Source organism: Hibiscus syriacus, unplaced genomic scaffold (assembly GCF_006381635.1).
Source record: "Hibiscus syriacus cultivar Baekdansim isolate YM2019G1 unplaced genomic scaffold, ASM638163v2 tig00008262_pilon, whole genome shotgun sequence".
Lineage (NCBI taxonomy): Eukaryota > Viridiplantae > Streptophyta > Magnoliopsida > Malvales > Malvaceae > Hibiscus > Hibiscus syriacus.
The window spans coordinates 183,255-189,419 of record NW_024062160.1 but is presented as its reverse complement, the minus strand read 5'-3'; the positions used below and the strand labels follow the sequence as shown (position 1 = coordinate 189,419).

The 6,165-nt window shown below is 35.9% G+C and overlaps 1 pseudogene; it reads right to left on the bottom strand.

Annotated features, from left to right (window-relative positions):
- Positions 1–2,853: 2,853 nt before the first annotated feature.
- Positions 2,854–6,165, bottom strand: LOC120202167 (annotated as a pseudogene).

Below are 6,165 nucleotides of genomic sequence, written 5' to 3'. Positions count from 1 at the left end.
AATCAGTAGGTCATTTTGTTATGTAAATAGCAGTTGGCATGTAACAAAAAGGGTTAAGTTGTGTATGCTCTGAATATTTTGGTAAACTTATATTACAATATGTATATTATTGTATTTTCTTAATACAAGTTCAAATATTTTACTATTATTTGTTAAGAGTTGTGTTTTAAAGTCAATGTAGTATCTCTGACTCATATCCGGGTCGGGTATGGGTTGGGGGTGTTACAAATCCAACCACGAATCCAGGAAAAATAAAAAAGTGCACGATTTCATTATTCTTAGCATAATTTTTGTAATTCAACGTTCTGCATCGAAAATGAATGAAAAGACCCAAGTTAGCAACTAAAATTATTTTATCAAGGAATAATTAATCATAAAATAATGTATAATTTAAACACTAATCAATGACTTAATACAATGGTGGAAAAATGATGATTTACGATATCTAGGATTTATATCGAACTATCCGAAGTTCGAGTCAAATCGGACTAATCATATCCCAACAATGCGATACTTACCAATAATTCAGACAAAAATCCTTTAAAAATATTCTATTCTTAATACTGATTGCACTAGCTGAACTGATCAACATCAGAATCATCATTGATCGATTTTCAAGGAGACGCATAGGTATCCCGTTGGTATTTATTTTATTTATGTATTGTAATAATATCCAAAGTAATCGACATGCTTGGGTCGTTTCATAACCTTTAGGGGTCGTTACAACATTTAATGCTTCATTGATTCTTTCAGAACTTGTCCACAAACATTTCCTTAATTCAAATCATGAGGGTATTTGGGTCATTTTACTACTCAAATTATTCTAATCTTTTTTAGAGTTCATGTTATTTTGGTCATTTTTAGGCTCAAGGGTAATTTGGTCATTTTAATACTAGAAATTAAGTTAGTCATTTTACAACTAGAGAACAATTTTGTCATTTTGTTCGATCCAAACATATTAACTTTTTCTGGTAATCTAGTCTTCTGATATTTGTTCCAAAAGTAGTAATTCTATGTCTCTTACCATCTCATAGATTAAAATCGAATATTGGAGTTTTATAAACAATCAGGCATTTAACATGTGTATCGTTAATTTTATCAGGTTAAAATACATATTCTCAAGGTAATTCCACTATCAGGATCAATAAATATAATTTTTTACACCTTAAGAATATTTTCGTTATTTCTTATCGATCTTCTAATTCTTTCGCTAGTAATCTGAGTCTTATACAGTTTACTATATTCTTATCGTAATCATATTGGGTTTACCTCAATTAACGATATCCATAAGATCAATCGAACTCATTCATGCATTTACTAACTATCAATGTGTACCATAAAAGCATACAAAAAAATAGTAAAGTATTACCTCAATTTATGAGCCACATCAATCGAACATTTAAACTCTATTCGATAGCCATTGAAATTGAATTCCACGTCTCATAATATCTCAGATACAAGACAAAGTGAATTGTATCAGAAACGGAACTTAAATATGAAAATTTGTATTAAATCGGGAGATAAAATGTAAAAAAACAGTTTACTGAATTCGAATTTGACAAAACAAACTTTAAATTCTGATTCAAGACGTCAAAAAACATAAAATAGTCATTTTTTTAAAATTTAACTTTTTAATCAAAGCTAAAGTCAACTAGAGGTCAATGGTCAACGCAACTCAGCTCGACTCCAGGTGACTCGAATTGACTCCAAAGACCAGACCGATTCAGGTAGTCTGGACCGATCCAAATCGGTTATGGAAGTTTAAATCACTGGAGACGAAGCCCACTCACTATAGTGGCACTTGCGGCGGCGACAAGGTCGGTTTCGGACGGCCGACTTACTCCTAGTTCAATCACTCGAAAAAATCAATCAATAACAGATCAAAATCAAGCCAACTTACGAAGAAAACCAAATAGAAATAATATATGAACTTACCCAACGGTGAAGATGACGAAACCGACGACGGTGGAGGACCCAACCACTTGGGTTTTGCTCGGAATGACTTAGGGAACTCAATGTAAGGGGCGGTGCAACGGACGGTCACCAGCGATGGTCGAAATCACGCAAAACAATGTCGGGGTTTTGAGTTCTCCGATGAAACTTCGATGAGCTTTCCACGTCGAACGACGGTGGCTCACGGGGAGATCTAAATGGGGTTTTACTCGCGACGGCTTGGCGTCCACAATCGCACCGGCGATGATGGCCTCTGCTGACGATGGCGTTAGCAAAAAGGTGGATAAAACGAAAGTTTTCTTATGATTTTGCAAGAAAAGATTACCAGATAGGGAAAATGACGGTTGAGGTTGAGGTCGGACGATGACAGCAAAGCCGTTGGCATTGGCGGTGATGGTCACCACTGACCGGAGACTGATGAATGGAGGAGCGATGAGGGTAGCAAGTTGGGGCTGATGGAATTCTATGGAATTCTAATTTGGGGGGTTTTAAGACCTGATCTAAAAGGGTTTAAACACATATATTTTCTTATTTTATTTAGTAATAGGAGCCTAGCCTAGATGCCTAAGGCAAGGGCTTCTTTCTTCCAACAGGTTACTGATTTAATCCTTTTGAACCCCTATTTTTATTATATTTACTTTTCAAAGCCAAATATTAATGGAACAATCATGTTCCAAGTCCCTAAACAAACAGGAAGTTCACAAAACAGCTCCAAAATTTTCCAAATTTAGCAGTTTGCTCCTCAATACGATTTAATTAAAATAAATTAACTTAAGAAGTAAAAATTGGAGTGTGACAAAATATATAATTATTCAGTCCCTACGATGAAATAATATAAAAAAACCCTACTTATGCATGTTTGTTCATCTATAATGACGAATACATGCATACCGAACTTAAAGAAATGTTTTGAAATACCGAAATGAAGACAACTGACAAGAAAGAAATTAGAAAGTCAACAATGGTGGGAAATGGAGCACTAAATCAGACTTCAATCTCTAGTTTTTAGGCTGTAACATGTACAAGAAAATCCCGCCAGTAACAGAAACGTTGAGAGACTCAAATTTTCCCGACATGGGAATGCTCACAAGCTCACATTCCAGCTGCGATTTCTCGGACAGCCCACGTCTTTCACTTCCCACAACCAAGCATAATGGAGCATGCGCTAACGAGTCTACAAATTCTTGAGATAGTGAAAAAGGATTTTCCGTTTTCCAAACAGCATCTGGATGACCGGCTAGCATCTTCATGTTGAATGTACTTTTCAGGGTTTCAAGATGGTTCCAACTGCCGGAAACTACAGGCAACTGAAAAGAGGCTCCCCGGTTCGCTCTGAGTGCCTTCTCATTGAATGGATCACAACAACCTGGAAGAAGAAATACACCTCCCTGTTGGATATTGATCAAAATAGAATCAGGCACAATAATGGAGAATGTAACAGGGATAAATATCCGACAACGATGAGCAAAAGTTTACGTCAACCTATAAGTTCAACCCTTCTATTGTTGGCTCAAGTAAGCTCAAAAGCACATGATAGGAGTTTTTCTGCAAAACATAGGGGTTCTTGGTAGGCATAATTGAAGAGTTTGAATGCAGTTAACAGATTAGCATGTTTATCTATTCATAGACAGCTGCAAAATAAATTGTTATTACAGATATTTACACAATATTATGCTAAAATTACATAAGGAAAACAAGATGAACTGCTGATAACAAGATACAGACAGTAAGAAAAGGAAAATTTTCAGGTTAAGTTCCATTCCTTACCCACTGAAAGGCCATAGCTGATCTGATTAATGTGCCGAGATTACCAAGGTCCTGCAGGGATAATTTCTCATGAATTAGAGAAGATCCCTCAAATCAAATGCCTGCAGTTATAGCTTTTTGATTAAATGGCATTGCGTGATCATATCATCGGATTTTACATGTTTATAGTGTGTTACAAGAAAACCTATATTGTTTCATGAGATTGCACAGAAAGGCAAATAAAATCAAGCACAGGACGAGACATTCAATGCATTTGAGACTTTATTTGCAATGGATCTTCGGTCAACAAATCTTATTAGTTGACATTACATAAGAAACAGTATAACATTGAATTCCAGCAGAAACTCCATGACAAGAAGGTTGTAGAGAGAAGACGAATAAGAGAACTCAAAGATACACCTATTTTTGGGTCATCCTGAAGAAAGTATTTTTGATGATATGATTTCCTCCGGATGCTTAAAAAGGAATTTCGATAATTACTTTGATGTTCACAGTGACAGAAGACAAGTCACTGTAACTTCTTGGACATTTAGAAACGTTGACAAATATTGGTCATTTATTTAAAGAAATGTTGAGTAACTGTCCTGAAAAAAAATGCTTCAAAAGTTTGCAATCACCTGAATGCCATCGAGACCAAAAATTCGATGTGTGGACGGGAACCAGCTTTGAGATTCTGACTTGTTTTGGTTAACAGATAAATTTAAAAAACTGGTAGGGAACCTCATCAAGGCAATTGCCTCAATAGACTCAGCTGATTGCACCCCAGAAAGTTTTTTCATTACCGTGGAGCTTATTCGCACAACATGACCAGAGTGAGAATCTAATCCTTCAGGAATCTCAGCTTTGTCAAGTAGTAGCAAAAAATTTATTACAGTTATCTCTTGTGAAGCTTCTTTATACCTGTATATTTCCCTGCAAAAGACATGTCATAATAACTTAGCTGAACCCAAAAGAACCATAACCTTTACATGTCTAACTTCATGCAAATTGCCTTAAAGATTATAGCTTGAGGGAAAGAAGAAAAACCCAAATGAGAGGCATATTATGTTAACTCATTAATCAAATCGGATATATGCATAACAGCAAAAAGATCCATACGCTCTTTAATTGACATGGGTGTAAAATCTAAAGGCCTGGCTCCAAATCAATCCTCATGATTGAGACCACGCTAGTTAGCAAGAAGACAATTGGCAGAGAAAACTTAGAATTTGACTGCAAAAAAGAAAAATAGTGTTTCTAATGAGCTGAGATTATACCACCAGGGATTTAAATGGCAGTCCGCTGTATAGAGGTAGCGTGCCTTCAAAACTGTTATTGCATGACCGCGATAGCTTCTTTTATGTTCGCAATCACGATAGATAAACACAACGCAAACGCAGCGGCAACTGCAGTTGAAATCCCTGGATACAACAAAGTCGGTTGAAGCACTGCTGAAGACGAAAAATCATAAGTTCCATAATCATCAAACCAGCACCAACAAGCTGATGGAGCAGAAAATATCGCACTCTATATCGAAATAACATCACAAAATAGTTAAAATACACGCTTGAACAAAACAAAGAAAACCCTACTTCACAATTAAAAGAAAGGGGGTGTAATTGGGCATTACCATGATATCTTTTCATCCATTCTCCATTTCTAAGCAATAGAAGAGCCATAAAACAAAATAGCACAGGATAAAAGAAACCCATCAGAGGTTTGGGGGCAATTAACTGAAACTTCAAACAACAACAATAAAATCTAATTCCCATATGTAATGAGGTAAGGGGAGGTAGGATAGTAGACTGCTCCCAACGTCAGGTTGAGAGTGATTTTTGTGGAAGATCTCCGGCAGTCAGAAAATTAAAAATATAGATAAAATGCAAAGCATATATAAATAAATACATAAATACATAGTTGAACAGTATTCATATGCAGTCATAAATATCATTAATATTATATGCGCGTTTGAAATGGGAAGTAATCTCTGTAAAAAAATCCTTGCGAAAAAATCTCTGCAAATAGACAGAAACGTAAGACTCGACTAAATTTAAAAGTGAAGAGAATATTACACAGAAGTCCACGTTAGCAAACCCAGTGTTTTAACTTTGAATAGAAAGTTTACCTGAGAGGAGAAGTGCCAATAACAAGGGCAGAAGCATGAGAATGGCGATAAGAAGAGCTGATTTTGAGCTTAAGACAGTGTTTTACACATGGGTTTGAAGTGCTTGTAATGGATTTAACATGGGATGGCAATGCAAATTTCCATAACCGAGAAATATCACAGCAGCATCAATATCGCCAAATCGACTGTCAAAGACTTTCTTTGGAATTGGGTCTTTGTTTTAGGGATTGAAATATTGGAATTTTGATTTAGGGGATTCAAATGTGGAGGATAACTCGCTTGTACCCAAGGCGTGTATGAGCATAGCATTCTTTGTCTCGTCTGTAATCTAATCTATGGAG